A 12,398-nucleotide genomic window follows, 5' to 3' on the forward strand; every position below is an offset into this window, starting at 1 on the left:
TCCTGAGTGTTTTCTTCTGCCTCTTGAGATCTGCTGTTGTATGTTTCCATTGTGTCTTTAGTCTCTTGTGTTGTGCCTTTCATTTCCATAGATTCTGCTAGTTGGTTTTTTTTTCTTTTTTTTCTCTGTTTTTTTTTATCATCATTTTATTGAGATATATTCACATACCACACAGTCATACAAAACAAATTGTACTTTCGATTTGTTTACAGTACCATTACATAGTTGTACATTCATCACCTAAATCAATCCCTGACACCTTCATTAGCACACACACAAAAATAACAAGAATAATAATTAGAGTGAAAAAGAGCAATTGAAGTAAAAAAGAACACTGGGTACCTTTGTCTGTTTGTTTCCTTCCCCTATTTTTCTACACATCCATCCATAAATTAGACAAAGTGGAGTTTGGTCCTTATGGCTTTCGCAATCCCATTGTCACCCCTCATAAGCTACATTTTTATACAACTGTCTTCGAGATTCATGGGTTCTGGGTTGTAGTTTGATAGTTTCAGGTATCCACCACCAGCTACCCCAATTCTTTAGAACCTAAAAAGGGTTGTCTAAAGTGTGCGTAAGAGTGCCCAGCAGAGTGATCTCTCGGCTCGTTTTGGAATCTCTCTGCCACTGAAGCTTATTTCATTTCCTTTCACATCCCCCTTTTGGTCAAGAAGATGTTCTCCGTCCCACGATGCCGGGTCTACATTCCTCCCCGGGAGTCATATTCCACGTTGCCAGGGAGATTCACTCACCTGGGTGTCTGATCCCACGTAGGGGGGAGGGCAGTGATTTCACATTTCAAGTTGGCTTAGCCAGAGAGAGAGGGCCACATCTGAGCAACAAAGAGGCATTCAGGAGGAGACTCTTAGGCACAAATATAGGGAGGCCTAGGCTCTCCTTTGCAGCAACCGTCTTCCCAAGGGTAAAACTTATGGTAGAGGGCTCAACCCATCAAACCACCAGTCCCCTATGTCTGTGGTCATGTTAGCAACCATGGAGGTGGGGTAGGCGAATACCCCTGCATTCTCCACAGGCTCCTCAAGGGGACACTACATCTTTTTTTTTTTTCCTTGTTTTTCTTTTTCTTTTTTTTTTTTTTAACTTTCCCTTCTTTTTTAAATCAACTGTATGAAAAAAAAAGTTAAAAAGAAAACAAACATGCAATAAAAGAACATTTCAAAGAGACCATAACAAGGGAGTAAGAAAAAGACAACTAACCTAAGATAAGTGCTTAACTTCCAACATGTTCCTACTTTACCCCAAGAAAGTTACATAATATAGCAACATTTCTGTGAACTTGTTCCTACTATATCCATCAGAAATTAACAGACCATAGTCATTTCTGGGCATCCCCAGAACGTTTAATAGCTTATCTGTTCTTCTTGGATTATTGTTCCCCCTTCCTTAATTGCTCTCTACTGCTAGTTCCCCTACATTCTACATTATAAACCATTTGTTTTACATTTTTCAAAGTTCACATTAGTGGTAGCATATAATATTTCTCTTTTTCTGCCTGGCTTATTTCGCTCAGCATTATGTCTTCAAGGTTCATCCATGTTGTCATATGTTTCACAAGGTCGTTCCTTCTTACTGCCGCGTAGTATTCCATCGTGTGTATATACCACATTTTATTTATCCACTCATCTGTTGAAGGACATTTGGGTTGTTTCCATCTCTTGGCAATTGTGAATAATGCTGCTATGAACATTGGCGTGCAGATATCTGTTCGTGTCACTGCTTTCCGATCTTCCGGGTATATACCGAGAAGTGCAATCGCTGGATCGAATGGTAGCTCTATATCTAGTTTTCTAAGGAACCGCCAGACTGACTTCCAGAGTGGCTGAACCATTATACAGTCCCACCAACAATGAATAAGAGTTCCAATTTCTCCACATCCCCTCCAGCATTTGTAGTTTCCTGTTTGTTTAATGGCAGCCATTCTAACCGGTGTTAGATGGTATCTCATTGTGGTCTTAATTTGCATCTCTCTAATAGCTAGTGAAGCTGAACATTTTTTCATGTGTTTCTTGGCCATTTGTATTTCCTCTTCAGAGAACTGTCTTTTCATACCTTTTGCCCATTTTATAATTGGGCTGTCTGTACTATTGTCATTGAGTTGTAGGATTTCTTTGTATATGCAAGATATCAGTCTTTTGTCAGATACATGGTTTCCAAAAATTTTTTCCCATTGAGTTGGCTGCCTCTTTACCTTTTTGAGAAATTCCTTTGAGGTGCAGAAACTTCTAAGCATGAGGAGTTCCCATTTATCTATTTTCTCTTTTGTTGCTTGTGCTTTGGGTGTAAAGTCTAGGAAGTGGCCGCCTAATACAAGGTCTTGAAGATGTTTTCCTACATTATCTTCTAGGAGTTTTATGGTACTTTCTTTTATATTGAGATCTTTGGTCCATTTTGAGTTAACTTTTGTGTAGGGGGTGAGGTAGGGGTCCTCTTTCATTCTTTTGGATATGGATATCCAACTCTCCCAGCCCCATTTGTTGAAAAGACCATTATGGCTCAGTTCAGTGACTTTGGGGGCCTTATCAAAGATCAGTCGGCCATAGATCTGAGGGTCTATCTCTGAATTCTCAATTCGATTCCATTGATCTATATGTCTATCTTTGTGCCAGTACCATGCTGTTTTGGCAACTGTGGCTTTATAATAAGCTTCAAAGTCAGGGAGTGTAAGTCCTCCCACTTCGTTTTTCTTTTTTAGAGTGTCTTTAGCAATTCGAGGCATCTTCCCTTTCCAAATAAATTTGATATCTAGCTTTTTCAAGTCTGCAAAGTAGGTTGTTGGAATTTTGATTGGGATTGCATTGAATCTGTAGATGAGTTTGGGTAGAATTGACATCTTAATGACATTTAGCCTTCCTATCCATGAACATGGAATATTTTTCCATCTTTTAAGGTCCCCTTCTATTTCTTTTAGTAGAGTTATGTAGTTTTCTTTGTATAGGTCTTTTACATCTTTGGTTAAGTTTTTTCCTAGGTACTTGATTTTTTTAGTTGCTATTGAAAATGGTATCCTTTTCTTGAGTGTCTCTTCAGTTTGTTCATTTCTAGCATATAGAAACATTACTGACTTATGTGCATTAATCTTGTATCCTGCTACTTTGCTAAATTTGTTTATTAGCTCTAGTAGCTGTATCGTCGATTTCTCAGGGTTTTCTAGATATAAGATCATATCATCTGCAAACAATGACAGTTTTACTTCTTCTTTTCCAATTTGGATGCCTTTTATTTCTTTGTCTTGCTGGATTGCCCTGGCTAGCACTTCCAGCACAATGTTGAATAACAGTGGTGACAGCGGGCATCCTTGTCTTGTTCCTGATCTTAGATGGAAGGCTTTCAGTCTCTCACCATTGAGTACTATGCTGGCTGTGGGTTTTTCATATATGCTCTTTATCATGTTCAGGAAGTTTCCTTCAATTCCTACCTTTTGAAGTGTTTTTATCAAAAAGGGATGTTGGATTTTGTCAAATGCTTTTTCAGCATCTATTGAGATGATCAATTGATTTTTCCCTTTCGACTTGTTAATGTGTTGTAATACATTGATTGATTTTCTTATGTTAAACCATCCTTGCATGCCTGGAATGAACCCCCACTTGGTCATGGTGTATGATTTTTTTAATGTGTCTTTGGATTCGATTTGCAAGTATTTTGTTGAGGATTTTTGCATCTATATTCATTAGGGAGATTGGCCGTTAGTTTTCCTTTTTTGTAGCATCTTTGCCTGGTTTTGGTATTAGATTGATGTTAGCTTCATAAAATGAGTCCGGTAGTGTTCCATTTTTTTCAATGTTTTGAAAGAGTTTGAGTAAGATTGGTGTCAGTTCTTTCTGGAAAGTTTGGTAGAATTCCCCTGTGAAGCCATCTGGCCCTGGGCATTTATTTGTGGGAAGATTTTTGATGACTGATTGGATCTCTTTGCTTGTGATGGGTTGGTTGAGGTCTTCTATTTCTTCTCTGGTCAGTCTAGGTTGTTCATATGTTTCCAGGAAATTGTCCATTTCTTCTATATTATCCAGTTTGTTGCCATACAGTTGTTCATAATATCCTCTTATAATTTTTTTAATTTCTTCAGGATCTGCAGTTATGTCACCTTTTTCATTCATTATTTTGTTTATATGGGTCTTCTCTCTTTTTTGATTTTGTCAGTCTAGCTAGGGGCTTGTCAATCTTGTTGATCTTCTCAAAGAACCAACTTTTGGTGATATTTATCCTCTCTATTGTTTTTTTGTTCTCTATGTCATTTATTTCTGCTTTAATCCTTGTGATTTCTTTTCTTCTACTTGGTTTAGGATTGGTTTGCTGTTCATTTTCTAGCTTCTTCAGTTGATCCATTAGTTCTTTGATTTTGGCTCTTTCTTCCTTTTTAATATATGCGTTTAGTGCTATAAATTTCCCCCTTAGCACTGCTTTTGCTGCATCCCATAGGTTTTGGGATGTTGTGTTCTCATTTTCATTCGTCTCTATATATTTAGCAATTTCTCTTGCTATTTCTTCTTTAACCCAGTGATTGTTTAGGAGTGTGTTGTTTAACCTCCAGGTATTTGTGAATTTTTTAAGTCTCTGATGGTTATTGACTTCTAATTGTATTCCATTGTGGTCAGAGAATGTGCTTTGAATAATTTCAATCTTTTTAAATTTATTGAGGCTTGTTTTATGTCCCAGCATATGATCTATTCTGGAGAAAGTTCCATGAGCACTAGAAAAGTATGTGTATGCTGGTGATTTGGGATGTAATGTCCTGTATATGTCTGTTAAATCTAATTCATTTATCAGATTGTTTAGGTTTTCAATTTCCTTATTGGTCTTCTGTCTGGTTGATCTATCTATAGGAGAGAGTGATGTGTTGAAGTCTCCCACAATTATTGTGGAAACATCAATTGCTTCCTTTAGTTTTGCCAGTGTTTCTCTCATGTATTTTGTGGCACCTTGATTGGGTGCATAGACGTTTACGATTGTTATTTCTTCTTGCTGAATTGCCCCTTTTATTAGTATGTAGTGGCCTTCTTTGTCTCTCAAAACATCCCTGCATTTGAAGTCTATTTTATCTGCGATTAATATTGCTACACCTGCTTTCTTTTGGCTGTAGCTTGCATGAAATATTTTTTCCATCCTTTCACTTTCAGTTTCTTTGTGTCCCTGTGTCTACGATGAGTCTCTTGTATGCAACATATTGATGGTTCATTTTTTTTGATCCATTCTGTGAATCTATATCTTTTAATTGGGGAGTTTAATCCATTTACATTCAACGTTATAACCGTGAAGGCATTTCTTGAATCGGCCATCTTATCCTTTGGTTTATGTTTGCCATATTTTTCCCTCTCTCTATTAATATCCTTTATTGTACCCATACCGAATCTCTTTAGTACTGAACCTTTCTCCAAGTCTCTCTGTCCTGTCTTTGTTTCTCTGTCTGTAGGGCTCCCTTTAGTATCTCCAGTAGGGCAGGTCTCTTGTTAGCAAATTCTCTCAGCATTTGTTTGTCTGTGAAAAATTTAAGCTCTCCCTCAAATTTGAAGGAGAGCTTTGCTGGATAAAGTATTCTTGGCTGGAAATTTTTCTCACTCAGAATTTTAAATATATCGTGCCACTGCCTTCTCGCCTCCATGGTGGCTGCTGAGTAGTCACTACTTAGTCTTATGCTGTTTCCTTTGTATGTGGTGAATTGCTTTTCTCTTGCTGCTTTCAGAACTTGCTCCTTCTCTTCTGTGTTTGACAGTGTGATCAGTATATGTCTCGGAGTGGGTTTATTTGGATTTATTCTATTTGGAGTTCGCTGAGCATTTATGATTTGTGTATTTATGTTGTTTTGAAGATTTGGGAAGTTTTCCCCAACAATTTCTTTGAATACTCTTCCTAGACCTTTACCCTTTTCTTCCCCTTCTGGGACACCAATGAGTCTTATATTTGGACGTTTCATATTATCTATCATATCCCTGAGGTCCATTTCGATTTTTTCAATATTTTTCCCCATTCTTTCTTTTATGCTTTCATTTTCCATTCTGTCATCTTCCAGGTCACTGATTCGTTGTTCAACTTCCTCTAGTCTTGTACTATGAGTGTCCAGAATCTTTTTAATTTGGTCAACAGTTTCTTTAATTTCCATAAGATCATCCATTTTTTAATTTAGTCTTGCAATGTCTTCTTTATGCTCTTCTAGGGTCTTCTTGATTTCCTTCATATCCCGTACTATGGTCTCATTGTTCATCTTTAGTTCTTTGAGTAGCTGCTCTAGGTGCTGTGTCTCTTCTGGTCTTTTGATTTGGGTGCTTGGGCTTGGGTTATCCATATCGTCTGGTTTTTTCATATGCTTATAATTTTCTGTTGTTTTTGGCCTCGTGGCATTTGCTGAACTTGATAGGGTTCTTTTAGGGTTTGTAGACCTATTGAAGTCCTTATCTCTAATTTATCAGATCTACAGCTTCGTGGAGTACACTTTCTCTAACTAACCAGCAGGTGGTGTCCACGAGCCACCTGTTCTCCACAAGCCAGTTCTCCCCTGCTTAGCCTTTTTGGTGAGTGGGAGAGTGAGTCTTGTGGGGCCCAATTGGTGTACCAAGCTTGCGTGTGTAGTTGCTGTTGCCTGCCCTGTATGTGGGGCGTGTTTCTGGGCAGTCGGGGAGGGGGGGTGGCCCTAACAATCAAATCTCCCTGATGATCCTAGAGTTTTAAAGCTGCTGCAATAGTCTAATCCTTCAGTTCAGTCCTGCCACAGTTTGTCTCTGCCACTGACCCACAAGTCTTTGGTATTGGCGTATGGCTCCTGAGACTTGCAAGTGGGCCCCTCTTCCAGGCTGTGCACCCCGGGTCCTCTGTTGAGGGATGACTGTGCTATGTCACAGGTGAGTACCGTCCCCCCAGGGCAGTTCTGGGCTGCTGGGCTGTGTAGGGAGGCTCCCAGTCTGCTCAAATGATGGCTGAATGGGGCTTTGTTAATTCACACTGCTCCACCTTCCCAGCTCTGGGACAATCAGCTGAGGTTGCAGGGAAGGCTAATGTCCACGGCCAGTTTTGTGGTGTGTGTCTGTTATTTGAAGCACTTCCGTCACACTGGGTTGTCTGGGGCAGCTCTGGGCTATGGGGCTGGCAATGGGCAGGAGTGTTTCCTGTCCACCAGGATGGTGGCTGTGAGCGGACACCCCCCTTTTCTTGGGAAGTTGTGGTGTTTAGTGAATTTTCTCAGCCACTGGATTATTGCCTTTTGTCTCAGAGCTCTCTTAGTTCTGCTCTTGACTTGACGTGCCCAAATTGCAATTCTTTGAAGCTTTCTGTATTGGGCTTCTTAGAGTAATTGTTTTAGAAAAAGAAAAAAGGATTAAAAAAAAAAAAACAAAAACGGGCCCTCCTCAGAGATCTAATGGGTTATTGAAATGCTAATAGACAAAGCAACCAGGGCCATTAAGGAAAGGTCCACAGGGCAGAGAGATCAGCTTTTCTTCGGGATTTGCATATGCGCCTCAAGGCCTGAGCTCCGCCCTTCCCCTTTCTGTGTTCACCAGAACTCCAAAAATCCTCTGCTTTTATTTTGGAGTTTTTCGTGTTATTTATTTTTTTTTTTTCTCTTCCTGTCTCCTCTCTGCTGGGCTGGCAGCTCTCAGATTCTCTGGTGTCTGGTCTCAGTCTGTCTATGTTTGGAGTATGGATCAGTAGAATGAGTTTCCGAGAAGGGCTACCACTGCAGTTCTCCCTTCTCCTTCCCGGAGCTGGCAGCCCCTCCTCCCACGGGACTGAGCCTGGCAGGGAGGGGCGCGGGTCCCCTGGCCGCAAAAACTTACAGATTTCGCTGATCTCAGCAGTTCCACGTTTTCATGAGTGTTGTATGAAGTATGCCCAAAGACAGATTGCTCTGTGGTGTCCAGTCCACGCAGTTCCTGGCTTTCTACCTACTTTCCTGGAGGAGTAACTAAAACATACAGCTCACCAGTCTGCCATCTTGCCCCGCCTCCGGAATGATTCTAGTTGGTTTTTTGAAGTTTCAATTTCTACCTTCTGAATGCCCATTATTTTCATTACATGGTTCGTCTCTTTTGCCATATCTTCCCTAAACTTTTTGAATTACTTAGTATTAGTTGTTTAAATTCCTGTAGATCAGTTGAAGCATAAGTTTGTTCCTTTGACTGCAAAAGGCTATTATCCATGCCAGTTACTGAGGTGGTTGCCTGGGGTTTGGATGGTGCTTCCTGCCACACTTGACTCTGCAGTGTAGCTCTGGGCTATGGTGCCATGCAGGAGCATTCCCAGCCTGCTGAAAAAATTGCTGTATGGGGCATGATAATTTCCCCCTTTTCACAGACATCCACCTTCCTAGCTCTGGGACATTGCCTGTGGGTGTGAAAAAGGCTATTGTCCATGCCAGATACTGAGGTAGGTGCCCAGGGTGGGGAAGGCAGTCCCCCCATGCTCAGCTGCACAGCTCTTGCTGCCCAATCCACAACCCCTTTTGGTATTTTTAAACTAATCCTTCTCCAAACACCAACTCCTGGTTTCTCCCAACTGTGGCATGGCTGCTGGCTCCCTAGCAGCCTCACTCATTTCTGAACACAGACTCTCTGATTCACCAAGTGCATGGTACTTATGGATTTAGCAGGCCTTGTACAGTCAGTGCAGCACTGAAACTTGTACTCTGGAACACTTTCTGTCTTTTATCTTGTGTTTTTCATGGGGACATTTTTTGCCCTGAGTCTCTTTATCCACCATCTTCCCACGTTTCCATCCTATTCATTTAAAGGCTATTGTATCTGAGATTAATATTGCTATTCTTGCTTTTTTGGGGGGGAGGGCTATATCTCTCATGGAATATTTTTTTCTATCCTTTCACTTTCAGTTTCTTTGTGTCTCTGGGTCTAAGATGAGTCTCTGCTATGCAACATATTGATGGTTCATGTTTTTTAATCCATTCTGCCAATCTATATCTTTTTATTGGGGAGTTTAATCCATTCACATTCAGTGTTATTACTCTGAAGGCAGTTCTTGAATCAGCCATCATATCCTTTGGTCTTTATTTGTCAGATATATTTTCCCCTCTCTCTCTTTACTTCCTTTATTGTACCCTTCCTAAAACTCTTTAGTTCTGTGCCCTTCTCCAGAACACTCTCTCCTTTTTTTCTCAGCTGGTAGGTCTCTCTTTAGTATTTCTTGTAGGGCAGGTCTCTTGTTAGCAAATTCTCTCAGCATTTGTTTGTCTGTGAAGATTTTAAGCCCTCCCTCAAATTTGGAGGAGATGTTTGCTCGATAGAGTATTCATGGTTGGCAATTTTTCTCCTTCAGAATTTTAAATATGTCATACCACTGCCTTCTCACCTCCATGGTGGCTGCTGTTTAGTCACTACTTAGGCTTGTGGTTTCCCTTGTATGTGGTAAATTGCTTCTCTCTTGCTGCTTTCAGAACTTGCTCCTTCTCTTCAGCATTTGAAAATCTGAAAAGAATATATCTCAGAATGGGTTTATTTGGATTTATTCTGCTTGGAGTTCATTGAGCCTCTGTGACTTCCATATTTATGTTGTTTAGAAGGGTTGGGAAGTTTTCCCCAACAATGACTTTGAATATCAGTCTTCCTAGTCCTTTACCCTTCCTTTCCCCTTCCAGAACACCAATGATTCTTATATTTGTGTGCTTCATGTTGTTTGTCATATCCCTGAGACCTATTTCAAAAATTTTGATTTTTTCACCATTCATTCTTTTGTGCTTTCACTTTTCAACCTACTTTCTTAAAGTCCACTTATTTATTCCTCTGCTTCCTCTAATCTGGTGCTATGTGTATCAAGAATATTTTTAATTTGATCAACCTTTTCTTTTATTTCTATAAGATCATCTATTTTTTATTTACTCTTGCAAATTCTCCTTTATGTTCTTCTAGGGTCTTCTTGATGTTCTTTTTTTCCTGAGCTGTGGTATTTGTGTTTCTGATTACTTCTTTGATTAATTGTTCTGAGTTCTAAGTCTCATCTGGTTTTTTAATTTGGGTATTAGGGTTATCCATATCTTCTGGTTTCTTCATATGCTTTAAATTTTTCTGTTGTTTTTGGCCTTTTGGCATTTGCTTATCTTGACAGGGTTCTTTTTGGATATGCAAGCCTATTTAAACAATTATCTATAATTTGACAGAGCTACAGCTTGGTTGAATGCAATTTCCCTGGCCTACCAGCAGATGGCACTCCCAATCCACCTTTCACACTTAGGACAGTTCTCCCCAACTTCATCTATGCAGTGAGTGGGGGTCAAAACCTTGTAGAGTTCCAATCAGTGCACCAATTTTCTGTTTGCAATGGTGACTGCCAGCCCTGTGCAGTTTGGCAGGGAAGACTGTATAAGACACAGTACTTCCAGCCATTCCCAGGGCTGTGGCTGGAATACCCTGCAGCTGTAGCACCTCTAACCCTTCAGCTCAGATTTGCTACAGTCCCTCTCTGCCATGAGCCCTTGGGCTTGGTGTAGGCCTCCTGGCACTTCCATGTGGTGCCCCTGACTCTAGGCTGTGCACTTCATGGGCTTCCACAGAAGAGGCTTGTGTGCCATCAGTAGCCAGCCAAATACTGAATTCCCTTAGGAAGCTCTTGGCTGCAGCACTGCAAAGGGTATCTCCCAGCCTCCTGTAAAGATGGCTTCATGGAGCATGGAAACTACCCACTTCCATGATCATTCACCTGCTGCCATGCTTCATCCCTGGCTCTGGGTCTCTTAGCTTCAGGTGTGTAAAGGGCTATCACCCATGCCAGATACTGAGACAGGTGCCTGGGGCATGGAATTCACTCCCCACTGCATTTGACTGTGGCCCCTGCTGCCTGCTCCCAGGCCACTTTCCTGGTCTTATTCTATGGCACTTTTGAACATAGTTTCTCAGTTTCTCTACACCACAGCATGGCTCTGGTTGCCATTTCACCAGCGGCTTCTGGATCAAATGCTCACACAATTCTGAATGCAGTCTCTCAGTTTCTCCAAGTACACAGTCACTCTGGATGAAAAAGTCCCTGCCCTGCTGGTGGAACCCCAGGACTGCTATTCTGGAGCACTTTCTGTCTTTTATCTAGTGTTTTCCATTGAGAAGGATTTTGTTCTGTTTCTCCTAATCTGCCATCTTTTCTCCCCCCAAGGCATTTTAGATGGTTTCAGTGCTTAATAGTGTGCTGCTGAGAGTTTAGGAAGGAAGGAATGCATAGAAGGAGGTCATTTATATATTGCAGAAGAGTATTAGGAAAACAGTTAATTTTGCTGAGTTTATGGACTAGAGCTTTTTCAAAAAAATGAAGATTATTTCTGAATCCCTGTGGGAGGATTGGTTATGTTTACTGCTGAGAAATACCTGTGTTGAGATTAGTTCAGCTAAATGCAAATAGATTTTGGGAATTGGGCTGTAAGGGAATGGAGAAGAAGGCATTTTTAGGTTTTGGACTGAGTAATGGGTAGTGTTAAAAGGAATTAGAGATTGGAGTGTGTAAGGGTTTGGGACAACAGCATGGAGAGGTATGACAGCCTGACTAATGATGTGTAGGTCTTGAGCTAATCAATATATTCCATTAGGTTTTTTAACTGGTAGAATGGGAGTATTGTAAAGAGAATTAGTGGGTTTCAAGAGTCCTGCTTGTAAGGAGCATTTAATAATGGGTTTAATTCCTCAGAGGGCTTTGGGGGATATTGGGTATTGAGTTTGAGCAGGAAAGGAGGTAGGGTCCATAAGGCAAATAGCAATTGGTTTATGGTGGGCAGCAACAATGAGAGTTTCTGTGTTTTATACTACAGGAGGGAGGGTAAGGGAGAGAATGGGGTCTGGTAGGGTCTGTTAAAGTGGTTGTATTTACTAAAGACAGATGCTTGATGCTGTTTGAGGAGAAGGAATGAGTATTTGGGCTTTCAGTCCAGCTAGGATGCTTTTTCCTAGGCATGGTGTGGGGCAGCATGGGAGGATAAGGAATGAGTGGGTAAATACGTGTTTGCTAAGTGAACAGTAGGAGTCAAGTAACTAAATGCTGTGAAACTATGCTATTAACCCTGACTATTGAGACTGAAGATTTGTTTGTTGGCGCTTTGTTTTCAGGGAGAGTAGTTTAAGTGGCTCCTATGTTTATAAGAAGCAAAATTGGCTTACCTGCTACTGAGAGGTTCTGTGTGGGTGTTTGTGCAGTTCAGGGGCACCTTCAATCCTCTGCTGCTAGTCCCAGGAGCTCTGGGAGGTTAAAGTTGGGGGTCTTAGTAGGGTGAGTATCTGATGTCCCTGTGCTTTGAGACGCCTGGGGGCAGTCAGACTTACAATGACCATCCTGCTTGCAGAGCAGGCACAGCCACAGTGGGGGTGTGTCAGGGATTTGGGCATTGTTTAGCCCAGTGCCTGGGCTGTGTGCATTTAAAGAAGGCTCCCAGCAGTGTATTTACTTTTGGTTTAGTAGGGCTTTGG

Source organism: Choloepus didactylus, chromosome X, assembly GCF_015220235.1.
Source record: "Choloepus didactylus isolate mChoDid1 chromosome X, mChoDid1.pri, whole genome shotgun sequence".
NCBI classification, from domain to species: Eukaryota; Metazoa; Chordata; class Mammalia; order Pilosa; family Megalonychidae; genus Choloepus; species Choloepus didactylus.